The sequence below is a fragment of the Bubalus bubalis genome, chromosome 12 (genome assembly GCF_019923935.1).
Source record: "Bubalus bubalis isolate 160015118507 breed Murrah chromosome 12, NDDB_SH_1, whole genome shotgun sequence".
In the NCBI taxonomy this organism is placed as follows: domain Eukaryota; kingdom Metazoa; phylum Chordata; class Mammalia; order Artiodactyla; family Bovidae; genus Bubalus; species Bubalus bubalis.
The window spans coordinates 84764800-84792394 of NC_059168.1; the positions used below are offsets into that span (position 1 = coordinate 84764800).

A 27595-nucleotide genomic window follows, 5' to 3' on the forward strand; every position below is an offset into this window, starting at 1 on the left:
GACTAGGCTCTTGGGGTGTATAAGCGAGCTAATTTAACACAGATATATTTTCCTTGTGCTGTAGTTCAGTATTTCTCAGGATGTGATTGAAAATTGGAGAAGGCAATGGCACCCCACTCCAGTACTCTTGCCTGGAAAATCCCATGGGCGGAGGAGCCTGGTGGGCTGCAATCTGTGGGGTTGCAAAGAGTCAGACACGACTGAGTGACTTCACTTTCACTTTTCACTTCCATTCATTGGAGAAGGAAATGGCAACCCACTCCAGTGGTCTTGCCTGGAGAATCCCAGAGACAGGGGAGCCTGGTGGGCTGCTGTCTATGGGGTCGCACAGAGTCAGACACGACTGAAGTGACTTAGCAGCAGCAGTGATTGAAAATGCATCCAAATCAGGTGGGAATGTTATAAATGAATATTAAAATCATGCATGTTATAAATGGTCACATCTCTGACTTGCTAAATTAGATTCTCTGGGTATGGACCTTAATTTTGCTTTTTTTTTTTTTTTTTACAAATATTTGATTTTTGCAGTGCTTAAAGTTTGAGCATTAGTGGAGTCTGTTTAGACCAAGTTACAAGCCAAGTGTGTGAACTTGGAATAGTTACTCAATATCTCTGAACCTCAGTTTCCTCATCTGTTAAATGGGGCCAGTACTGCACATCACAGATCTTAATGATGAGAATTATAAATCATCTCTTTAAGGTGCCTACTAGATGCTCAGTTAATGTTCAGTGATTATTTCAAAGGAAATTATTTTACGGGTACCCATGCTCCCAGAAAGTGCATGAACGTGTACATGTGATTTTCTTAAATCAACTCATATTTTAACTATAGCAACAAATGTCTCCATTTAAAATGAACAGCAAGAGTTCCCTCTGGCCTAATGGTTAGGATTTTGGGCTTTCACTGCCATGGCCCAGGTTCAATTCAATCTGTGTGGTGCAGTCAAAAAAGGGAAAAAATGACACCTCGTGTCTGTCAGATTTGTCAGCTTAAACTTCATGTGACATAGTTTCAACTAGACAACAATTTATCATGCACCCACTCAAATGTAAGTGTACAGAGACATGGGGTGGGGTTCTTGACTTCCAGCAGCTCATAATCATGTTGAGGATACAGACCTGTAGGTATTAGTCATAATGCGACCAGGGAAACAAACCAGGCCAGCTGTTGCAGGAAATGGCTTATGCAGGATTGGAAGGCAGGAAGCGAAGGGCAATAGAGAAATCGGGGACAGCAGGGAGAAGCTCCCACTGCTCAGCAGGAAGGACAGAGGAAGGAGGTGGAGTGACCAGAGCCAAGGAGCTGGGGTCTCCTGGAGCAAGCTGAAACCACAAGCTTTCCTGGGGAGCTGGAGACAGAGCAGACAGAGCCAGCAGCTGCCAGCACCTTTGAGGTAAAGGGAAGTTCTGGCTTTGCCCTTTCTCATTGCTTGTCCTTCCCTCACATTGAGAGAATCCAAGCTGAAGCATCTGCACAAGGACCTGCGAAGTGCAGGCGGAATGAGATCAGCTCTCCTGCCACAGAGAGCAGGGCAAGGCGAGGGCAAGATCCAACATGAAGGCGAATGTCAGGACTGACACATGAGGGAGATTTAATGCAAGAGGCTGCACTAAGCGTTAAGACCAAGTTGTGCAGGGAGAGAGAGGACAGTGATGTCCTGTAGGAGTCCGGCTGGCTGCCCAGGCAGAGCCTTGAAGGGGGACAGAAATGTGCTGAGATCACCGTGGTTTGGCATCTTCCCCAAAGATTTTTCAGTTGAGAGTCTGTGTTTGGCCAAAACGCTCAGACTCAGGGGTTTTCAACCTGCCTGTCAAAGCTTCAGGCAATGGAAGTGAAAAACCAGACTTTATTACTGATGTACAAGAAGGAGTATCTTTCCTGGGATCCTCATGTCTAACATGTGTCTAGTCTTTTAGTGACAGATACTTGGGAAGCTAATTTATCATTAGAAGCGATTTCATGAGTCTAGAACGAGGAGAAGGAGAAAATCGAAGAATCTTAAAATTGAGTGTAATTCAGCAATGTCTCTTCTGTAGAATCACTGCATTTCATCTCACTTCAGAAGTCCTCAAATGCAAGAAGAACCACCAAGGAGCAGGAGGAAGAGAAGGAGGAAGAAGACAAGAATGCCGCCATCACATGGTGATCCATCACTTTGATACCACTTAAAATTTTTATTTTACACTCATTGAAAGAGCTGTTTTATAGTGTTTTAGCAATGGCAACCCACTCCAGTACTCTTGCCTGGAAAATCCCATGGATGGAGGAGCCTGGTAGGCTGCAGTCCATGAGGTCGCTAAGAGTCGGACACGACTGAGCGACTTCACTTTAACTTTCCACTTTCATGCATTGGAGAAGGAAATGGCAACCCACTCCAGTGTTCTTGTCTGGAGAATCCCATGGATGGGGGAGCCTGGTGGGCTGCTGTCTCTGGGGTCTCACAGAGTCGGACACGACTGAAACGACTTAGCAGCAGCAGACACAGAAATGAAAATGATATGAAAAGCCAAGTCCAATTTCATGAATGCAGTCAGTGACAACTACAAGATATTACTGCCAGTAATTCTAAGACTCTCTACTTCAGGTACATCTGATTTTAGAATTGATAAATGCTTTAAAATAGGCATATTAGAGCTGATGGAAAAGGGAAACTTCAAGAGATGGGAACAGCTTTTTCAGATTCTCATCAGCTAAGGAGAATTTGTGTTACACTAACTTCACCTTGTTCTTGGATTCTCCCCGAGTCTGACCTCCAGGAAGATCCTTCTCTGTTCTGCCTGTACAGAAGGTAGCAATACACACAGTTCAGTTTCTTTGGGTAAAATCACACTTGCTATCTATGAGCAGGCTGGGCATCTCTGACTCTCCTTGCCTTTTGTTTATAGAACTAAGTTTGGGCTACAACTAGAGGTGATTGGTATCAATCTTTACATTTTAAATCTTGTTTATTTCAGGCTTCTTTATAGTGATCGGGAATTTCCGGATGCTTTGCTGTCAACCGCACGAAGTCAGATATATTCAATATTTTTAACTTATAAGTATCTTAGAGCCAAATATAGTTTTTTTCCCTGCATTTTCTTATTTTGACCCTCATAATAAAGCTGTAAGGAGGACAGACACCTAATGCTGCTGCTGCTGCTAAGTCACTTAGTCGTGTCCGACTCCGTGTGATCCCATAGACGGCAGCCCACCAGGCTCCCCGGTCCCTGGGATTCTCCAGACAAGAACACTGGAGTGGGTTGCCACGTCCTTCTCCAATGCATGAAAGTGAAAAGTGAAAGTGAAATCATTCAGTCGTGTCTTACTCTTAGCGACCCCATGGACTGCAGCCTACCAGGCTCCTCCGTCCATGGGATTTTCCAGGCAAGAGTACTGGAGTGGGGTGCCATTGCCTTCTCCGGACTCCTAATGCATTGTTATTATCATTTTTTTAGGCAAGTGAGGAAACAGAGCATCCCGCTATTTCTTCTGCCAGCTGCCTTAACTGCACGACTCTAGAACCTGGGTAGAATGCTGTCTTTAAACACAAACTAATTACTTTGTCTTATGGGCAACCAAAAAAGGTAATCTGTAACATTGCTTGGTTGGAAAAGAAAACTACTACGCTGTGTTGGAGTAAGAATATGTTGGTTTCTGCCATGGCACCTTTTTAAGTGATTTTCAAGGGCAGCTGGACTATATTTCATTTTCCACTTATATTAACTTCATAACCCCAGCTTTTATTATATGTCACCAGAGAGACACAGCCGAGGCCTCCTGCAGTGGATATATTATCTTAGACTCACTTAGTGAGCGCTTAAAACCTCCCAGGCACCACGCCAAGCCCTTCACAGGCATTAACTCCAATCCTTTCAGCAATCCTTTGCACTAGATGTTATTACTCCCACTTGACAAGGAAATGCAGAGAAAACCACCATCCTGCTCAGCATTGTTCAACCAGGAAAGGGCAGAAGTGGAATACAAGCTGGGTCTGACCTGGTTGCATGATACATGCCTTTTTTAAATCTCTTTCACATTGATTCCTAGAAGAAGCTAGACTAAGGGGCTGCAGTTTGCCTCATGACTCAATCTGGAATTCATTTCTTAGGTCTCCTGAGATTTCTCTTCGTAGTATGAGAATTTGGAACTCCTATGTACAATTCTACATTTAAGCAGGGCAGACAAAGAATGTGGATCACAAGGTCAGCAGAAGTAGGAACAAACCAGACAGAATGTTCTTGTCCAGCATACAGTCCTTTGCAGGTCTTCTGCTGAATCTTCTGTAATTTCCTGAGAACAAGGGTGATGGAGGACACAGAGTGAGTAGTTATCTATGCTATAAAAACTCTTGAGAGTCCCTTGGACTGCAAGGAGATCCAACCAGTGCATCCTAAAGGTAATCAGTCCTGAATATTCATTGGAAGGACTGATGCTGAAGCTGAAACGCCAATACTTTGGCCACCTGATAGGAAGAACTGACTCATTGGAAAAGACCTTGATTCTGGGAAAGATTGAAGGCAGGGGAAGAAGGGAATGATAGAGGATGAGATGGTTGGATGGCATTGTCGACTTGACGGACATGAGTTTGAGCAAGCTCTGGGAGTTTGTGATGGACAGGGAAGCCTGATGTGCTGTAATCCATGGGGTCGTTAAGAGTCGATCACGACTGAGCAACTGAACTGATATGACCATTGCTTTGTGAGTAGCATATATATATAAGTGCTGGCATACTTGTGCAGATGTCAAATCTATTACTTCCTTTGCACTGCTTGTTGAAAATATTAACTTTTAGATCACCCTGCTTTGTCTGTGACTACATCTAAAGACCAGACTTTGGGGCAAAAACTGCTCTGACTTCAAAGGAGAGATTTGCTTGTGGATTTCATTTATATGAGATACTGTTCATCTTCCACACTCTGGAAAGTACAATGGATATGTCAGGCTGACAGGTACACACACGTGCAGGGAGAGACCAGAGGCTCTAATGCAAACACATGGGAGCGTCATGGGGTCACAAAATTAAAGCCCCGTTAGTGATAATTTAGTAAAACTCCCCATTTTCTGGAGAAAAAACATTAATGGCCCGGAGCTAGCAGCTTGCACAAGCCGAGCTCTAGGAAATATTTAACTGGCATCCGCTTTAGCCATAAATTCATCCTCATTCTAACTCTACTGGGTTTCTGCTTGGCAATCATAGAAATTTCCCTTTAGCACTATTTGCTTTTTTCACTTGGGTTGCTGCATGGAATGCCCATATTTTTCTGGCCGCCCCCTTACTTATTGGACTGACAAACACCTCTTCATATGCTCAATCACTTCTTCTGCCCTGACCTCTGCGGGGCAAGGCTGGCTGTCCTTTCCCCAGGCTCCCTGTCATTGATTCTCTGTGCTCTGCACACTCGTGGATCATTTGCGAAGCATCATTTTCCTTTGACCGCTTTGGTTTCACACTGAGTTATTCATTCTTCCTTGGCTCACTCTGGTACCCACCACAGTTTCTGGGGCATCGATGCTCTTTAGTACATATTTGCTGGAAAAGTGTTTTTCACATACTTCATTGATGTATTTCCTGCTTTGTTCAGATATCATTTAAAGCAGATTGAAAGAAAGGAGGAGATTCAAGGGAAGAGAGAGACGGAAACAGCAAAATAGAAGGAGAGTCAGGAAGCAGAATTGAGGAGTCATGAAAGATGAAGACAAGGACCCAGTGTCCTGGGGTCAGCCCTGGTCACCGCTCCACAAGGCTCTTGCTGCTTTTGCAAGGACACAGGAGAGGAACTAGCACCAGTTCTGGGCTTTTCTTCTGCCATGGGGTGGGGTTAATCTGGTGAGGATTCCAGGCCTCCCAGCCTTTCACGAACTAAATGTCCCATCTCACTGTCTGTCACACCTCGAAGCCCTTCTGCACATTCTACAGGGACCACAGAATTGCGTAACTTTTCCATTTGCTTTTTCTCTGTGTTGACTTTCTGGTTGGGTTTATGGGAGCTTTTCTGTTTTTGCAGCTTCCCGCCCTCCCCGTCTTCCTTCAGGCAAGTTCCTCCCGCGCTTTTCTGGAAGCCAACGGGGTCCAGGAACACACACCAAGCCACTAGAAAGAGCTGCAATTTCCTCCCACTTGTAACATAGCTCTGAAGGACCCTGTTAGCTCTGGAGAGGCTTCTTGCTCTGCCGAGTTCTGTTCAGTGAAGCTGTCATTGTTTTTCCTTCAGACTGTCTAGCTGTTACGCCAACCAGAACTAGCAGAACTGTTTAACATTTATATCCTGTGGCTTATTTTGGACAATTTAATCAATATTTCATCAGAAAATTGTTTTTTTCGAGTCTGCTGGAAATGTGATTTTTCAAAGGTGATTTCATTTTTTTAAGTAGAATTGTTCTTAGAAACCATACTAATTATTTTTATTTACAAAAAATTAAACATAGTTAAGGGCTTCCCTGGTGGCTCAGACAGTAAATTGCCTGCAATGCAGAAGACCTGGATATGATCCCTGGGTTAGGAGGAGGGCATGGCAACCCACTCCAATATTCTTGCCTGGAGAATCCCCACGGACAGACGAGCCTGGTGGGCTACAGTCCATGGCATTGCAAAAAGTTGGACATGACTAAGTGACTAAGCACACACAGTTAAAACAGGGAATTTGTTGTCATATGTATATATATACATATATAACTTGTGAAATGATCACTACAACCAATGAAAATACCTATCACCTTGAAATTCCCTCTGCCCCTTTGTAATCGCTCCTTCCTGCTGCTCTTTGTTCCCTCCCTCCACCCACACCAGTGTGCTTCCTCTCACTATATATGAATTCATATTTCCTAGGATTTTATCTAAATGCAATCATACAGTATGTTCTCTGTAGTCGGCCTTCTTTCACTCAGCATAATTATTTTCAGATTCATTCATAGTACAGCAATATCGTGGTCCTTCTTATTCCATTGTTTGGGTATACTATGGTTTGTTTATTCATTTACCTGCTATTGGCCTTTGGGTTATTTACAGGTCTGGTCTATTATAATTAAAACCACTATGAGCATGTTTGAACAAATCTCTTTATGGGCACATGTTTTATTTTCTCTTGACTAGATAAATTAGGGGTAGAATGGGTCATATGGTAGATCCCTGTTTAACTTTTTAAGAACCTAGCTCCTAGAGTGGTTGCACCATTTTATATCACATCAGAGGTGATTTAGAGTTCCATATCCTCACCAGCACTTGAAAAGGTCATTCTTTTTAATTATAGCAATTCTAAAGTATGCAGTGGTGTCTCATTGTGGTTTTAATTTGCATTTCCCTATTGATTAGTCATAGAGATATTATTTTCATGTTCTTATTTTCCATGTGCTTGCAACTTCATTAGTCATATGTATTTTCAGATAGTTTTCTGTTTTTATTTTGGTGGTGTTTTTTGAGTTTTGTTTTCTTGTTACTGAATTTTGAAGATTTGTTATGTATTCTGGATGCAAGTCTTTTGTCAGATACATGCTTGGTAAATATTTTTCCCTTTTCTTGGGTTTTTATTTTCATTATTTTATGTCTTTCAAAGAGCAAAAATTTTTAATTTGGATGAAGTCCAACTTATCGATTTACTTTTTTGTGGATCCTGTTTTTACTGTGTTATCCTTCCCTAATTCAAACTCACAAAAGTATTCTACAAGAAGTTTCATAGTTTTAGTTTATGCATGTAAATTGATCATCTATTGATATTTTGAGTTATTTTTGTATATGATGCAAGACATGGATTTAAGTTTATTTTTTGCATATGGATATCAAATTGTTGCAACATCATTTATTGAAAATGTTATCCCTTTTCCACGGAATTGCTTTTGCATCTTTGTCGAAAATCCATTATCCAAATGCATATGGGTTGGTTTCTGGACTCTATTCTCTTCTACTGATCCAATTTCTTACACTAATACCACACGGCAGATTTACAATAACTCAAAATCAGGGTGTTATTTGTTTGTTATAAGTTTGTTATTATGTTTGTTATTCTTTTTTAAATTTATTTTGGCTGTTTTAGGTCCTGTATAATTTCACATGGATTTTAGAATCAGTGAGTTGATTACTAGTGAAATGCCTGTTGACATTTTTATTGGTATTTCACTGAACTGATAGGCTAACTTGATTATAATTTATATCTTAACAATGTTGAGTTTTCTGATCCAGGAACAGAGTATATCTCTCTGATTTTTAGGCCACCTTTAATTCTTCTATACAATGTACATAGTTTGCAATGTACAAGACTTTCATGCATTTTATCATTATCATTATGAAATTATTTTCTTTATTCCAAGTAATAATCTTTCCTTTAAATATATATTTTGATAGTAATATAGCCAATGTACTTTTATTTTGGATAACATTAGTATGTTGTATCTTCTTATATCCTTTTACAATTAACCTATTTGTATCTTTATATTTAAAATGTGTTTCTATAGTCAGCATATAATTGGACAGTTCTTTTTTGTAAATTATGACTTCTATCTTTTAATTGAAGTTTCTAGACTATTTAAATTTAAGGTGTTTATGTGGTTTAAGTCTATCGTCTTATTTAAAATTTAAAAGAATTCCAACTGTTATTGTTCCCATTTTCTTCTTTTTTGTCTTCACTTTGGGTTAATTGTACATTTTTTCATAATTTCATTTTGTCTTCTCTTTTGGTTTTTCTCAGCTATAGCTCTTTGTTTTCTTATTTTTGTGGTTTTATAGGATTTACAAAGCACATCTTTAACTTATCACAGTCTACATATAAGTGATATGCCACTTTGCATATGGTGTTAGAACTTTAATATGATATGTTTACATTCCTCCTCTCACAGACTTCATGTTATTGCTGTCATATGTTTTACTTATACATGTTGTTATTTTCATTTACAATCAGTTATCATGGGAAATGATTTCCATAATTTAAAAAAAAATCTACTTCTTATGTAGTATCATTTTTATTGCTTTTTATTCCTTTGCCCAAATTCATATTTCCATTTGATATCTTTTTCCTGAAAGATTCTTTTCCTGAAAGATTGAAAGGAAGCCTGAAAGACTTCCTTTAACATTTTCAGAGAGCTTATCTGTTGGTGATGAGGCTTTCAGCTTTTGTTTTTTCAAAATGTCTTAATTTCTCTTTTGGTTTTTGAAGATATTTTTGTGGGTATGGCTCAGATGGTAAAGAATCTGCCTGCAATGCAGGAGACGTAGGAGATGCGGGTTTGATTCATTGGTTGGGAAGATCCCCTGGAGAAGGGAATGGCAACCTACTCCAGTATTGTTGCCTGGGAAATCCCATGGACAGAGGAGCCTGGTGGGCTACAGTTCACGGGGTTGCAAAGAATTGGACATAACTGAGTGACCAACACTAAAAAAAACTAATAGAATTCAAGGTTTGCATTTTGTTTCCATCAGTACTTTAAAGATGTTCTTGCCCTGTCTGCTTGCTTGCATTGTTTTGGAGGAGATGTTCCTGTCATCCTTATCTCTTTCCTTTGTATAAAATATATCTTCTTTGTTATGATTGTTTTTTTATGAACTTGTCTTTATTGCTGGTTTTGAGCAATTTGATTATTGTGCCATGGTGTAATTTTCTTTATACATTTTAGATCTGTAGTTTAGAGCTTCGTTAAATTAAAAAAATTTTTGGCCATTTTTTTCAAAATTTTTTTTGTGCCCTTTTTTTCTTCTCTAATTCAAGGACTACAAAATACATACAGAGATGTTTAAAGGTTTTTACAGTTCACTAATGTTATGCTTCTTTTTCATTTTAAAATTATTATTCTATCAGTGGTTTGTTTCAGTTGTTTCTATTTCTAAGCCTTTAGGTTCATTATCTTTTCTTCTGAAATGTCTAATAGGACATTAATCCTATCCAGTGTTGCAATTTTTCTCTCTAGGAATTCAATTCAGCCTTAAAAAAATTCTTTCATGTCTCTACTTCATGAATACTTGAAATGCATTTATAATAACTATTTTAGTCTCTCTGTTTGCTGATTCCAACATAGGTGTCAGTTCTGGGTCAAAACCTTTGATTGGATACAAGACAATATAGCTATTATCTTGTTAAATATATATATGTATAAAACATAAATGCTCTTGATCTTTAAGACTTCCCTGGTGGCTCAGTTGGTAAAGAAACTGCTTGAAATGCAGGGGATGCAAGTTCAATCCCTGGGTGGGGAAGATCCCTTCGGGAAGGAAATGGCAACCCACTCAAGTATTCTTGCCTGGGAAATCCCATGGACAGAGGAGCTGACCAGACTTTAGACCATGAAGTTGCAAGAGTCAGGTGCAACTAAACCACCACCACCGATTCTGTAATGCAGTTATTTAGAAGAAGTTTGATCCTTCAGATTCTTATTTTTAATCATTCATTAGGCAGATAAGAGAAATTTAGGGTTTATCCTCCATTACTGAGCCAAGACTCCTGAGTATTCTACCCAAAGCAGAGGGTACATCGAATTTTTCCATTCTGGCTGGTGGAAACAGGTACTATTTCCAGCCGTGTGTGAGAGCTGAGCCCTGTTCCCTTTGGATGGTTCTTTTCTCCAGTCTTGGGTAATTTGTTCACATGCTTGTCTGTATCAGTATCCTGGTGGAAACCTAAGGAAGCTCCTTTGTATTTCTCTGCATATTTACCTCTTTAATACTCTTCCTGCAAATGCTGGCTTCCCTGGTTTCCCTGAAATCTCATCTTTGTTTCTTTACCCAAGAAGTTCACCACGTTCTGCCTAGGTTCCCTCTTCTTGCAGCATAGTTGGTAAACTGTCTCAAGGCGGTAAACCGGAACAATTGTAGGGCACACCTCAGTTGTTTTCTGTCATTGATCACTGTCTTCAGTTGCTTTATGTTCAGTGCCTTGAAAATCTCATATGTTTCATTAGTTTGACTTTTTTTTCAAGTGGGATGCTAAAGCTAGTCCTGTTGTTACAACCTGGCTCAATGTGGGAGATATATTATATTATTTTTGATTCACAGAATTGTATCGCCAATAGTATAATGAAAGTCAAAGGGCAAATATAACTCAATATATATTTACATGTATATTTATTTCTGTATATATATATTTCTATTCTAAACCTCCCCTTTTTTAGATGTATCTTTATTTTTTATTTTAAGGTTTAATTATTTTATTATTTTATTTTATTTTAAGGTTTAATTATTTTATTATTTTATTTTATTTTAAGGTTTAATTATTTTAGAGTAAATTTTTTGTTCATTTTTAAGTAATTTATTTTAATAGGAGGGTAATTACTTTACAATATTGTGGTGGTTTTGCCACATATTGACCTGAATCAGCCACGGGTGTACATAGTTCCCCATCCTGAATCCCCCTCTTGCCTCCCTCCCCATCCCATCCCTCTGGGTTGTCCCAGTGCACTGGCTTTGAGTGCCCTGTTTCATGCATCGAACTTAGACTGGTCATCTATTTCACACATGGTAATATACATGTTTCAAAATCATCCCACCCTCACTTTCTCCCAGAGTCCAAAAGCTGTTCTTTATATCTGAGTTTCTTTTGCTGTCTCGCATATAGGGTCATCGTTAGCATCTTTCTAAATTTCATATATATGTGTTAATATACTGTATTGGTGTTTTTCTTTCTGACTCACTTAGCTCTGTATAATAGACTCCAGTTTCATCCACCTCATTAGAACTGATTCAAATGTGTTCTTTTTAATAGCTGAGTAATATTCCATTGTGTATATGTACACCTCCTTTTTATCTTACCTGAATCCAGCTAAAATATTCTGATGATTGTCCTGACAACAAAGCATTATCAATTTGTAGTAGGGTATGTAAAGGATTAATTTTGTATCATATTCATTTCTAATAATTATTAAACATGATTCTATTGAGATACTTTGTGTCTCTGGGGAAATGGAACACTTTGAACATACAGAGTCAGAAAAGTCTGAGTCTCATACACACTTGGATGTCTCACAGGTCCCCTTTAGGACCATATTAGCAAAAGGTGCTCAACAAATATGGTTGAATGAACAAATAAGGGGAGAAAGTGTGACTATAAAATGATGAGGCTGGTTATTTGGTGTGGATGTCTTTATGGATGAAGAAGAAACCTGGTGTGGAGGTAAAAGGACCCAGACTCTGGTTTCCAAGAGAACTGAGGTCTAATTTAGCTTTCCTGTGTTTCAAAAATGTTTGACTCAGAACTGACACATATGTTGCTGCTGCTCCTAGGACGCTTCAGTCGTGTCTGACTCTGTGCGACCCCATAGACGGCAGCCCACCAGGCTCTACAGTCTCTGGGATTCTCCAGGCAAGAACACTGGAGTGCATTGCCATTTCCTTCTCCAGACACATACGTTAGAGTTAGCAAAACAGAGAGACTAAAACAAGTTAAAATAGCCATGTTTCAGAGTCTTTATCTTTAGAGATAACATTATCTATTTTGCAATACTATTATGAAGAGAAAGTCAGATGTGCATGAGACACACCTAACATGGAGAGAGCATGGCATACAGTAAGCATCCAATTAATGTAAGTTTCTCTCTTGCAAAGCAGCCAGCAGGGGAAGGTAGACCCTGTGCATGGTTGCTCACAATATGCAAAAGATTGATTTAAGAAGTGGAGGAACACGGTACTCTGTGACAACCTAGATGAGTGTGATGGGGTGGAAGGTGGGAGGTAGGTTCAAGAGGGAGAGGACGTATGTATACCTATGGCTTATTCATGTTGATGTATGGCAGAAACCAACACAACAATGTAAAGCAATTATCCTCCAATTGAAAATAAATAAATTTTACAGAAACAAACAAAAAAAAAGTGGAGGAACAAACCTAGAGATTTCTTCACTGTTGTCAAATCTTTGAATTTTGAGAAAGCATTTGATTTTTATAAAGAGCCAAAAAGCACTCAGAGACAAGGCAAGGAAATAAATGGAGTGACTTATCAATGGAGATAAAAATAACTAAGTACAAAAGGATGTGATTAAAATCATGTCATACAAAGCCAAGTGTTTCATAAGCAAGCACTCTATCAACTTCCAGTTTGGGAGTCAAAAAGTGTTCTGAGGATTACTATACCATAAGAATAAGCTCTCCACAAACTCTTGAAAGGCAATATATTCATATAGATATATACCTTCTGCTCTTTCAAAAAAAAAAAAAGTAAAGAAATGAAAAAAGCCCAGTTTTGTTGCTATCTGATCACACTTTTTATAATTCTTCATTTCAGTTGGTAATGTGCTTTTACATGTGCTCATTCGTAACCTGGGGAAACAGAGATTCAGATTTCAGTTTTAAGTGATGTGCCTGAGGTGACGCAACTGGTAATTCACAGAGCTGGATCTGGAACCCAAATCATGCTCTTTCCATCACGCTACCTATCTTTTCTTTGTACCCTGGTCTGCAAATGTCTTGTTTTCAGAACAAAGTTACTGTAGTCCATCAGCTGATAGCACCAGGGAAACTATTTGGGGAGGTAAGCAATGCTACAAATTATTACTATTCTTCTTGTTATTAATTTTTATTCCCAGTGTCTCAAGCTGGAGATAAATTTAATCTGCAAACATTCTTAAAGAGTGACTTCAGTTATGTGTAGCCGGGTCTTGGCAGTTGGGAAAACACATGCAGTGACTTGAATGAGATGCTGAGCCCTTATCTCAGGGGTCTCCGGTGGCCTGTGGGCTCAGAGCATGGTGGGAACTGCTTTTCCCACTCCTCTTTCTCAAGCTTGCAAGCACAGAGCATTGGGATGGTCCAGCTGCATCCAATTAGACTCCTTCAGACAGGAAGGGAGAGGAGCCACAGAAAACACTGGAACGCACAGTCTCACTTGCATGAATGCTTCAGCCTCCTCACCCGGGCACGCTGAGCCCTGTGGTGGAGGAAGCCCAGGCTCTGGAATGCAGCGATCTTCACAAGGGGGACATTGTTCTCTGGAGCGGACAGTTCTCTGCGCGTTAAGAGTGCCCACACTGTGAGTCAGCAGGGACTGGGCTCCAAACCAACTTCGCTCTGCCTTGCCTGACACAGATGCAGAAAAGTCTGGTTTTAAAGGCCCTGCACCTTTTAAGATCAAATCAGGGCTGTCCCTATCCCTAAATATCCTTGCTACTTAATTTGGGATTCCCCGGTGGCTGAGCAGTAAAGAATCCACTTGCAAAATGCAGTAGTCACAGATGATATGGGTTCTATCCCTGGGTTGGGAAGATCCTCTGTTGGAGAAAATGGCAACCCACTCCAGTATTCTTACCTGGGAAATCCCATGGACCTGGAATGGAATGGAATGGAATGCATGGAATGGAATCCCGTTCCAATTGTTTAAGTAGATAAATTGAGATTTTTCATTGGAGTTTCAACATCTAACTCTCGAAGATGAATAGAATGAATATGGAAGTTGAGAAGTAGAAGAATATAGCAGACCTGAAAAGCATTATGAACCAATTCGATATAATTAAGATTTATACAATTTCCACACAGCAGTAGGATATAAATTCTGTTCAAGTTCCCATAGACTGTAAACTGGGAGCCACAGGAACATATCCAGAGACATAAGACCAGGTGCAGAAATTCAAGGTGTAAAGGTATTGAAATCATACAGAGTCTGTTCTCTTATTCTTGTAAAATTATGTTAGGGGTCAGTCAAAAGATATTTGAATATAACCCACGTATTTTCAAGTGCAGTGTGACATTTACCAAGGGAGATCTTTGACTTAATCAAGGCTCAATTTTAGAAGGATAATCTTATTTTTCCATTGGAGCAAAAGTTCTATTGAATTAGATTGTTCAAGCTTAGAGATATTCAAATGTGATGATTCCAAGTGCATCTCGTCAAAATCAACACAAAGGTAACATGTAGTTTTGGGCTAGAGCCCAATATTTGGGTGCTTTCTTCACTCCCTAGTTGACCTGTAGGAGAAGGAAATGGCAACCCACTCCGGTATTCTTGCCTGGAGAATCCTGTGGACAGAAGACCTGGAGGGCTGCTGTCCATAAGGTCACACAGAGTCAGACATGACTGAAGCGACTTAGCATCCATGCATGCATTGGAGAAGGAAATGGCAACCCACTCAGGTATTCTTGCCTGGAGAATCCCAGGGACAGAGGAGCCTGGTGGGCTGCCGTCTATGGGGTTGCACAGAGTCAGACACGACTGAAGCGACTTAGCAGTAGCAGCAGTTGACCTTAAAAATAGTGAGACCAAGCTAGCAAATGTAACCTATTGGGAAAATTTTCAATGTTTAATCTAAAAAATTCATAAGTTAGGTATTATTATCCCTATTACAATACGAGTGAGTGAGTGAGTGAGTGAAGTTGCTCAGTCGTGTCTGACTCTCTGCGACCCCATGGACTATAGCCCACCAGGCTCCTCTGTCCATGGGATTCTCCAGGCAAGAATACAATATGCTGCTGCTGCTGCTGCTAAGTCACTTCAGTCATGTCCAACTCTGTGCGACCCCAGAGACAGCAGCCCACCAGGCCTCCCCGTCCCTGGGATTCTCCAGGCAAGAACACTGGAGTGGGTTGCCATTTCCTTCTCCAATGCATGAAAGTGAAAAGTGAAAGTGAAGTTGCTCAGTCGTTCCCGACTCTTAGCGACCCCATGGACTGCAGCCCACCAGGCTACTCTGTCCATGGATTTTCCAGGCAAGAGTACTGGAGTGGGGTGCCATTGCCTTCTCCAGAATACAATATGAGGAAACTACTATTCAAGGGTGCAGGGCATGGTTTGTAATTATAAGAATAGCTCAAGAACATTAAAGCTTAAACTTAAATTGGGGGTTCCTAGCATTTAGTAAATCACTTTTTACATCCTTGGACAAACCAACAATATCCCTTAATAAGGTCAAGGTCAACACTTGAGTCAGAGTAGACTGCCCTCCCAGTCCTGGAAATGTATTAGTCTATAGATGTATCCATGTTTTTATACAAGCAGTGGATAGTGACCAGAAGTGATCTAGACAGACCCTATTCACCATTGATTGGTTAGGCTAGCATAGTCGAGGTAGAAAAACAAAACCTTGGCAAAATTTTTATGGGGATTGAGTAGGAAAGTGTATGTCAGTTGCCTTGCATGGTGCTTATATGTGGTAAGATCTGAATTTTAGATCATGCATAGATTTCAGAAGGACTCCGATCTTGGGGAAGTCCTCATTCTTTGGGAACATTTTAAAAAATGTATTTATTGATTTCGACTGTGCTGGGCCTTTGTTGCTTCGCGGGTTTTTCTTGAGCTGCCGTGAGCAGGGGCTACTCTCTAATTGCAGTGCATGGTCTTCTCACTGCACTGGCTTCTCTTGTTGTGGAGCACAGGGTCTAGGTGTGCACGTGGCAGTATTTGTGGCACCTGGGATCAGAAGTTGTGGCTCCCAGGCTTTAGAACACAGGCTCAGTCATTGTGGTCCACAGGCTTAGCTGCTCCGAGGCAAGTGGGGTCTTCCTGGATCAGGAATTGAATCGGCATCTCCTGCACCAGCAGGCGGATTCTTTACCACTGAACCACCAAGGAAGCTTGTTTGGGAGCCTTTTTGTGAACTTTCATCCGAGATGTGTGGAGATCAAGCTTCATCAGGGACCTGTGTCTCTTGCAGCCACGCCTGGGGAAACTGAATTGCAAAGACCTAGAGACTGTCAGACAGAGTAAAGTAAGTCAGAAAGAGAAACACAAATACCATATCTTAGAGCAGATATATGGAATCTAGCACTTTCACTTTTCACTGTCATGCATTGGAGAAGGAAATGGCAACCCACTCCAGTGTTCTTGCCTGGAGAATCCCAGGGACGGGGGAGCCTGGTGGGCTGCCGTCTATGGGGTCGCACAGAGTCGGATATGACTGGAGTGACTTAGCAGCAGCAGCAAGCAGCAAAATGATACAGATGAACCTATTTGCAAAGCAGAAATAGAGACACAGACATCAAGAACAAACATATGGATACCAGCGTGGGATGAAACGGGACACTGGGATCGACACATGTAACACTGCCATGTATAAAACAGATAACCAACGAGAACCTTCTGGATAGCACAGGGAACGCTACTCAGTGATCTGTGGTGACCTAAATGGAAAGGAAATCCAAAAAAGGGGATATATGTTTATGTAAGGGCTTCCCAGATGGCTCAGATGGTAAAGAGTCCACCTGCAGTGTACGAGACCTGGGTTTGATCCCTGGGTCAGAAAGATCCCCTGGCAAAGGACATAGCAGCCCACTCAAGTATTCTTGCCTGGGAGAATTCTGTGGACAGAGGAGCCTGGCAGGCTATTGTCCATGGGATCAGAAAGAGTCAGCACAACTGAGAGACTAACACTTTTACCTTTATGTATACATATGGCTGAATCTCTTTGCTGCACAGTAGAAACGAATACAATGTAAAGCAACTATACTGCAATAAATATTAAAAAAAACAAAAAAAGCAGCCTTGTGCCTTTCCTAGTAAATGGCTATCTCTTCTACCCAAAGGACTCATAAGATGTTGCCTGAGCCGGCTTCCCTGTTCTTGTCCAGAGCCACACATCCGGCACTAAACCTGACAGCTTCTCCACAGAGTGCAGGAGGGCAACCAACCAGAGCCTTGGGGAGCCCCCACTGGTGGTCTGACTTCAGTCATATTTGGCAATATCTAGGCCATGACGTAAGACTGAATTGTTTGCTTGACCTTTTGGTGAGATCAGTATCTAAGTCTCTGCTTGTATCTTTCTCTGGCCCCTGATGTCTCTGCTGCTGGTCTATCTCTCCTCTCTCTAGAGTCAGCTATGTGCTGTGGAATGCTCTTATATAAGTTCCCTGCACCCCCTCCCCACTGCCTACGCTCTTGCCATACCCCTTCATTTCTCACCCCTGCCCACACATTCAGATTTGTGGGATAGGAAAAGCCCTCACTGATGAAAAGTGGCATGTTTCTAGCTAACTGACTTGTCCCACATCACAGCTAACTCTGAGGACAATGACCTTGGAATGGCAAGACGCTGGAGTGGGGTAGGTGTGTCTGAGAGTTGTCATCCGACAGACAGCAAGATAGGTGTGACAGTGAGTATGCTCAGGTTTCCAGGGTTTTCAGTGACCTGGTTGCTGCCCTTCTTCTAGAGAGAAGATTCATTTCTTGCCTTGAATAGAAGTAGTGTGCATAAGGATTAACATGCAGTGATCTCCAAGGCAGAACTAGCTGAGTTCCAGGCATTTTCATCTAATCAGCTGCTCTGAATTCTATCTGGATGCTTCATGGACATCTCAAAATCAACAAGTCTAAAGGTGAATTTATCACCATCCCATCAAACCAGCCTCAAATGTCATGTTCTCTACAGCCTGAGATTAGACCCATGATCTGCCCAGTCACCAAAGCCAAAAACCTCCCCTTCCCTCACTGCTCACCTAACTTGTCCCTAAGTTTCACTGAATTATATATATCTTGCATATTTCTTCCCTACAGTCATCTCCTCTGCATATCCTAACCGTCATCATGCCAGTACTTCCCTTCATCATTTCTTACTCAGACTACTAGAGCATGTCCTTTCACAAGGAAAGTTTTACAATCATAACAACTTCTGGGTCCCATTTCTGATCAGTTAGAATTACTGGGAGAGGGGTGGAGTCTGGGCACCAGTATATATATATATTTTTTTTCCAATCTTCTTGGATCATTCTAAGCCAAGGCTGGAAACCATTGTTCAATAACAGATCTGATCCTGTTCCTCACTCCCATGTTTGAGCAGCCTTCTTCCACTCTTACCTGACCTTGAAACAAGGATCCGACCTGGGCACGCATCATGGTGTCCTTTACCATTCTCTTATGCCATGTCACCATGCCCTCATTTGCTTTTAAACAGAATCTTCCCTCTATCTTGAAAACTGTCCTTGTTGTTTAGTTGGTAAGTCGTATCCAGCTCTTTAGCGACCCCATGGACTGTAGCCCACCAGGCTCCACCATCCATGGGATTTCCCAGACAAGAATACTGGAGTGGGTTGCCATTTCTTTCTCCAGGGGGATCTCCCTGATATAGGGATCAAACCAGCACCTCCTGCATTGGCAGGCAGATTCTTTACTGCTGAGCCACCAGGGACGCCCCTTGAATATTGTGCTTGATATCAATTGCTAGGGGGTGCAAGCCATCTAGGCTAAATGAATCATGCTCATATTTTTTTAATTTTTTTTAATCTGGGCACTTCCCAGCAGGATGGTATTTTGGAAAACTCTAGTCTTGAAGGGAAGAGACCTCATTTCTTCCCTGGATATATAAACAGTCTTGTGTGATCTTGAGTAAGTTACTCTCTCTTTCTTTCTCTCTTGGCCTCAGTTTCTCCACCTATAAAACGAAGGAACTGGATTAATTTCTTATATACTAGTTACAAAGTTTTATGATGATCTGCATTAGTTAGCATTTCCCTCAGAGCTATCTGTGTTCCTTGAACTTATTCCTTACCTGGAAGCATTTATTTTGCTCTGCTGTTGAGCTACTTCCAGCTCAGATTTTATCACGACTAGTCATTTTTGTCTATTTTCTAGAAGACAGAGTCTGGTACAAATCGGTTTAGTTTGATAAGTGGGTTAAAGGCTTCATGGTAAGTGGGGGAGAAAGAGAGAGGGATAACAAAATTCTGAAACTTCCAGGAGGTACCCATGGGATTGAGACAAAAGATACAGGAGACTCAGAGTCTTCCACTTCCTTCAAACATGTGACCATCAGCACCACCTCTGGTCCTGATAATAAACACTTCAGCTCTTCTGGGGTTCCCACTCACAGAGGGCACATTTGGACACTGGCTGGATCCTTTGGGCTTTCCACTCCAATGCCTGCTGGACCCAGCCCATGCCACTTTGTTTCCAGTTTGAGCAACCAGGTCTTTGCAAATAGAGTCCTGAGCCATCAACATATTTTTACAAAATAGCATTCCAATGATGACTTGTGTCATTTAATTAGAAACAGATGGTTCACATTCTCTCTTATATACATGTCTAAAAACTAAAGGAAGGAATATCTGACATAAGCTCATGAAGGATCTCAATATTTTAAGGATTAGGGTACCAGTGTGTCATATTTAGTTGAATCCAAAGACCAAACACGTTCAACAGTCCGTCTTCTCACCTGTAGAGATGAGATAAGCTCCCGGTATTCTAACAGATCTTCCCAAGTGGCACTGTGGTAAAGAATTTGCCTGCCAATGCAGGAGAAACACAGGAGACATAAGTTCAATTCCTGGGTCAGGAAGATTCCCTGGAATAAGAAATGGCAACACTCTCCAGTATTCTTGCTTGGAATATTCCATGGATAGAGGAGCCTGGCAGACCACAGTTCAGAGGGTCTTAAAGAGTCGAACATGACTGTGTGATTGAGCAAGCACACACATTCTGACAGATCAGCATTTTCAACCTTGGCTATACATCGGAATGACCTGGAAAGCTGTGAAAATGCAAGTAAGCCTTTGGTTCATCTCCCCAAAATTCTATGGAATTGGTCTGTGGTAGATCCTGGGCATCAGGTTTTATTTTACATTTTTCAGGTGATTCTGATGAGCAGCCAAAGTTGACCGATGGAGGACTCCAAGGAGGCCAGGATTTTCAAAAGGAAAAAGCATTTTTCTTCAAATTCTCTAGATGAATCAGAAGGAAACTTAAGTTGATATGTGCTGTGTCTATGAGGGCTAGAATCATAGGAAAAAATAGGCACTTCAAGATGTTCATGGACAGTTTGCCTGGGAAGGTAGTGTGCTTTCATTGCTTAGTGCAAAGGTAGGCACAGAGAGGTCATACATGGGATTCTAGCATCAGTTGGAAAATAAGTGTTAAGGGTTTATTGCATCCTCTGAAAACTCAAATACTGAAAATCTAGCTCCTGGTACCTCAGAATGTGATTTTATTTGCAGATAGGGTGTTTTTTTTTTTTCCCAGAATAATAAATTAAGATGATGTCATTAGGGTGAGCCCCAATCCAATATGACTGGTTTCTATATGGAAAAGGGAAAGTTTGGACAAACAGGCAGTTGCACAGAGCGAACACGATGTGAAGATGAAGCCTGAGATTCGGGTGATGCTTCTGCAAGCCAAAGAATAACAGAGATTGCAGCAAACAACCAGCAGCTAAGAGAAAGGCATTCTATAACCCAGGTTCTCTGGAGAAGCAGAACCAATAGGAAATGTGTATATGTCCTCTACACACACGCGTATATACACATTTACAGATATATGTTTCTTAAAGAAGATTTATTATAAGCAATTGGCTCACACAATTATGGAGGCTGAGAAATCCCATCATCTGCAAGCTGGAGACCCAGGAAGAGCCTGGGGACTGTCATTTCAGTCTGAGTCTGCAGGGCTGAACACCAAGAGAGTCAACAATGTAAATCTATGTCTGAGGGCAGGAGAAAAAGAGATGAGATGTCCCAGCTCCACAGTGAGGCAGAAGAAAAACATGGGAAAGAATTCCTCCTTCCTCCGCCTGTTGTTCTATTCCGGCCACCCACACAGGGAGGACAATCTGTTTTCCTGAGTCCACTGACTCAAATGCTAATCTGGTCCCAAACACCCTCGCAGACACACCCAGAAATCATGTTTAATTCGGGCACCTCTGGGACAGGCAAGTGGACATCCCACTGACCGTCACCTGGATGGAACAGATTCTCCCTTATGGACCTTAAAAGGAACCAGTCCAATGACACTCTGACCTAGAACTTTTGACCTCTAGATGGTAAGACGATACATTCTGTTGTTGAAGTCAGCCAGTCTGTGATGCTCTGTTATAGGAGGGCCACAAGCAAATATGATAAGCTTGATGGTACTTAAGATTCCCTTCCCACAGAGACTCTCAGAGGAGATGGGATTAAAACGGGAAAGAAATCAGCATTAGCTGAATACATACTATGTGTCCAGGACTCTGTTAAGTGCTTTGTAAGTGAACGTGAAAGTGAAGTGGCTCAGTTGTGTCCAATTCTTTGCAACCCCATGGACCAAAGCCCACAAGGATCCTCTTTCATGGGATTCTCCAGGCAAGAATCCTGGAGTGGGTTGCCATATCCTCCTCCAGGGGATCTCGACCCAGGGACCAAACTTGCATCTCTTATGTCTCCTACATTGACAGTTGGGTTCTTTACCACTGATGCCACCTGGGAAGCCCAATGATTGGTGCAATCGTCTTTAATTACAGATGAGAAAACTTAAGTGAAGATCACTTAGCTAGAGGTACCATCATAAGCAAGGAGAAAGAAAGGAAGAGGACATAAGTCCTGGAGTCTGGCAATCGAAGCCAACTGTTAGGATAGAGCTGCTGGCTTTCCATCTGTAAAGTGGGAATGATGTCATGATAACAGTAATAGCAATGCTTAGACCACATGATGGGCGAGAGCATTTGCTTCCTCTGAAGGAACTGACATAAGCACGAAGATAGTAAGAGTCAGCCTTGGCCTTTCTCCTCAAAGCCAGGCAGTGAGTCAGGGAGCAGAGAACTGTAGCCTGGGAGACAGCACTGACTGGTGGCTCCCTGATGCCTTAAGCAGGCATAGCCATACTGGAGAGGGCTTCATATAGTCAAAAATAAATTCAGTAGAGTCTGCAGTGAAAGACAGGACAGCCAGGAGAGGGAGAGCTGCCCTGTACCAGCCACAGATACTGGTGCCTTTGAATTCTGGACACATTTTTATTTATTTAATTATTTTTCCAGAAGAAAGAAGAGGCAGGAAATCAAAGAAAAACAGCTCTACAGACCCTTCAGCCTTCTCTTGGGGGACCATAAACCAAAGCCAGCTAACCCACAGTCAAGGGAATGGTTAGTTCACGCCTGGGACTGGGTCTGTAGGCAGTCCTGGAGCCTCCACTTGGCTATCATTTTCCAGCACAAATGCAACTGAACATGTTGCCCAGGAGAGACCTGGCAAGGCCAGATGGAGGCGCCATACTGCATCCTGACCTGTAGACGCAGACACGCATGCTGTTTGGTGTGTTGCACAAGACTTACTTTCATTTCCTTTGGCCTCTTCTGCTGGCTGGTCAGTGGTGAGTGAAAGGAGGGGGTGTTGCCTGGCACTTACTAAAAGGAGAATTAAAATCACCCCAAGCAGATGGAAGGATCTGCTTCGCACAGGATGGTGGCCTTGACCTGGGAACCATGGGAAACTGGGGAGAGAGAGGACCGCTCACTGCTCCATTTTACAACTGGAAAGCGGGGCTCAGAGAAGGAAAATCCATCCACTTAGCTGCACATAGAGAACTTCAAACTGTTGGAAGGGGGTTATCCAAGACTCTCAGTGCAGGGATTGTCCCAGTTCCTCCAAGTCATATGTTTACCTCCCAGACCTGTGTCCCCAGGGCCCCTCTATCTAGAATGCCTCTCCCCTGGTGCGGTGTGACTTAAAGCCTCAGCTCAATCCTTATCCCCCCCAGGAAGTCTTCCTTGACCCTCACACTAGTTCCAGGTTGAGCGATGGATCCATTCTCTGGGCCCTTACAACACTCATCTCACTATCCTGTAATCGTGGTCCCATATTCTCCTCCATCCTCTGAAAGGCAGGGTCCAGGGTGCTGCAGAGCATGGTACGGGGTCCATGTATGACTGTGTGTGTTGAACTCCATGATGTGACCCCAAGAGTCCTGGATCTGTTTACCCACCTGCCAGACAAATCCTCTGGAACTTTGGGAATGCCGTGGTCAACTAGGATTTACCTCTAAAGAAAAATGAATCCTTCATTAACTCCAAAGAAAAATTAATTCAAAGGTTCAGGAGTGGGCTTCAGTTAATAATCAGATGATGCTTTTCTAAGGGATGTTTGCATTCTGGTTTCGATTGGCTTGAACTCGATGACAGCACAAAGCTTCCCATGCAGTCTTCTTTGCGTGTGTGTGCTAAGTCGCTTCAGTCAAGTCTGACTCTGTACGATCCCATGGACTGTAGCCCACCAGGCTCTTCTGTCCATGGAATTCTCCAGGCAAGAATACTGGAGTTGGTTGCTATGCCCTTCTCCAGGGAATCTTTCTGACCCAGAGATCAAACCTGTAGCTCCTGCATTGCAGACAGATTCTTTACCACTGAGCCACTGGGAAAGCCCCAAATTGTTCTAAATACTATTATTTAGAAGCCTTCAAAAGGCCCCTTAGATCTTCTGTGATTTCTGTTGTTGTTAAGTCAGCAATGCATGCGGACTCACTCACATCCGACGCTTTGCAACCCTATGGACTGTAGCCCACCCGGCTCCTCTGCCTATGGGATTTTCCAGGCAAGAATACTGGAGTGGGTTGCCAGTTCCTCCCCAGGGGTGTCTTCCTGACCTAGGGACAGAACCTGCATCTCCTGTGGCTCCTGCATTAGCAGGCTGGTTCTTTTCTATTTGAACCACCTGGGAAGCCCAGAAGGCATCTAAGTCCCTTTTTAAATAGAAGTGCTCTCTGAGCTGGGGAATCCAAAGAGTTAGTGCCCTGGGCTGAATTAGCATGCACCATTAGCAGGTATAGGAAGCTGAGGGAAGGGAACACTGAATGTCAAGTAGTAAAAGTCAGTGAAACTGAGAGGGAAAGCTGACACCACATGATTCATCCCTGACATTGTGCAAATGGGTCTTATGGAAGATGAGAGAATTCTCCAAGTCATTGATTTCAAACTTGCCTGTCTGTTAGAGTCATTTGTGAAGGTTTTAAAAAATGCGAATGCCTGGGATGCACCCTAGACATTGAAGTAGACTTTGGGGGTGAAACCAAAGTATCAAGTATTTGTTAAAATTGCTCCAAATTATTTTAATGTTCAGGCCAGGGGGAGAACCAATGATGGGAAACCTCAATTTGGTGAGGATGGGAAGACCCACCTACTTTTTAGTGGAAGCTTAGGATCATTTGGGCTTCCCTGGTGGCTCAGCTGGTAAAGAATCTGCCTGCAATGTGGGAGGGCTGGGTTCGATCCCTGGGTTGGGAAGATCTCCTGGAGAAGGGAAAGGCTACCCACTCCAGTATTCTGGCCTGGAGAATTCCACGGACTATACAGTCCATGGGGTTGCAAAGAGTCGGACACGACTGAGCCACTTTCACTTTCACTTTCTCTTTTAGGATCATTTACTGTTATTGTAGAAAAACAATATGAGATCTATCCTCTTACATTTTTTTCAGTTTTTTTTGCACAATAAAATTTGTTAATTTTAAAAGTGTTTATGATTGAAGAGTTTTGACAAATGCATGAAATCATGTAATAATCATAAAACTCCAGATACAGAATTTTCTGTCACCCCCTCAAGTTCCCCCAAACCCATGCTCAGTCTGTCCTCTACCCTCCCTTGGCCCCTGGGGACAACTGATCTGCATTCTGTTACTTCATTTTGCCTTTTCTTGAATTTAACTTTTAGAAGGAATTGCATGTAGTATTTTGCATAAGACTTTATCTCTGCATATATTATAAACCACAAAATTCAATGTTATAATTTTTGCTTTTAAACTATGAGTTGTCTCCTAAATAAGAGAAGAATATGAAATACAATCTTTTTACTTACATATGTATCCCACTTTTCAAAAATTGGAATTGTGTCATTTGCAGAGACGCGGATGAACCCAGAGACTGACACACCGAGTGAAGCAAGCAAGAAAGAAAACGTTGCACACTAACACGTACCCATGCAATCCAGGAAAACGGCACCAGATGAACCCCCTCACAAAGCAGAATCTGAGATGGATGCAGAGAACCCTCCTACATTTTTAAGTGCACAATGCAGCGTTGTTAACTGTGGACACGGTATTGCACGGCAGAACTCTACTTGCGCTCCTCTCTTATATCTGAGACTTTATACCCTATGAATAGCAATTTTCCATTTCCCCCTCCCTGAGCAGCTGGCAACCATCATTCTACTTTCCCCTTCTATATATTTGATTATTTTAGAAACCTCATAAAAGTAGAATCATAATGTCCTCCAGGCTTATCCATGTTAGTGCATATGGCAGAATTCCCTTCTTTTTCAAGGATAAATAGTATTCCTTTGTATGTTGGTGTATGTGTGATCATATGAATGCACAATATTTTATTTATCCATTCATTACTTTGATTGTTTCCATATTTTGACTATTGTAAGCAGTCCTCCAGAGAACATGGGAATACAAATATTTCATTGAGATCCTGACTTTAATTCCTTTGAGTATATTCAGAATCCTGAATTCTTTTTTTCAACAGAATTTTTATTGGAGGATAATTGCCTTACAATATTGTGTTAATTTCTGCCATACATCAATATGAATCAGCCAGAGGTATACCTATGTCCCCACCCTCTTGAAACTCCCTCCCACTTCCCACTCCATCCCACCCCTCTAGGTTGCCACAGAGTGCTGGGTTTGATCTCCTGAGTTGTGAATTATATGATAATTCTAATTTAATTTTTAAAGGAATCTCCATACTATTTCCCATGTGGTTGCACCATTTTACATTCCTGCTAACAGTATATAAGAATTCCAATTTCTCCACATCCTTGACAGTACTTGTTTTTTTTTGTTTGTTTGTTTGTTTCTTTTCTGTAATAATGGTCATCCTGACAGGTGTGAAGCAATACTTCATTGTTGGTTTGCATTTTTATGATGATTAGTGATCCTGTACACCTTTTCATGTACTTGTTGGCCATTGGTATGTTTTTGGAAATTTGACCCTTAATCTCACACAAATATTGACTAAAATGAGTTAAAGGTTTAAACATAAGACCCAAAACTATAAAACTCCCAGATGAAACCAGGGGAAAAGCTTCACGACATTAGTCTAGGCAATGATTCTTGGAAATTACACCAAAAGCACAAGCAAGAAAAAAAAGAGTGGATAAATTAGACTACATTATACACTTAGAAGCTTCTGCACAGCACAGGAAAATATCAACATAGTGGATGGGAAACATAAAACAGGGAGTATATTTGTAAACCACATATCTGATAAGGCGTTAATAATATCAAAAATATATAAAGAGCTCCTACAACTCAGTTTTTCCAGGAGTCACGTATGGATGTAAGAGTTGGACTCTAAAAAAGCTGAGTGCCGAAGAATTGATGCTTTTGAAGTGTGGTGTTGGAGAAGACTCTTGAGAGTCCCTTGGACTGCAAGGAGATCCAACCAGTCTATCCTAAAGGAAATTAGTCCTGAATGTTCATTGGAAGGACTGATGCTGAAGCTGAAACTCCAATACTTTGGCCACCTGATGCAAAGAGCTAACTCATTTGAAAAGACCCTGACGCTGAGAAAGATTGAAGGCAGGAGGAGAAGGGGATGCCAGAGGATGAGATGGTTGGATGGCATCACCAACTCAATGGACATGAGTCTGAGTAAACTCCAGGAGTTAGTGATGGACAGGGAGGCCTGGTGTGCTGCAGTTCATGGGGTCTCAAAGAGTCAGACACAACTGAGCAATTGAACTGAACTAAACAACTCAGTGGCAAAAAATAATAATAGTAGCAACTCAATTTTAAAAAATGGACAAAGGATTGAATAGAAGGGGATTATTTAAACTTATATTCCAGACTTTGACTTTGACTTGATCTCTGGATTTGTACCCATTGTGAGTAGCTTGTTAATGGCTTTAGGTTGATTGAGGTTCTGAAAAGCACCCACCTCTCCATGCCAGCATACTTCCTAGAGAGCGGTTCTGTTGCCTCTCCCGACCACCCATGCCCCCCTTGCTCATATTGATTGGCCATGCAGAGAATGGGCCCATCCAGGAGTCCCAAGC

At 41.7% G+C, this 27595-nt stretch overlaps 1 long non-coding RNA gene across 1 annotated transcript; it reads left to right on the top strand.

The window, feature by feature from the left end:
- Positions 1-321: 321 nt before the first annotated feature.
- Positions 322-26833, top strand: LOC123328619. The gene is made up of 4 exons (XR_006543571.1): positions 322-1394; positions 2038-2143; positions 3436-3564; positions 25438-26833. It is a non-coding gene; the product is annotated as an uncharacterized LOC123328619 (long non-coding RNA).
- Positions 26834-27595: the final 762 nt, after the last annotated feature.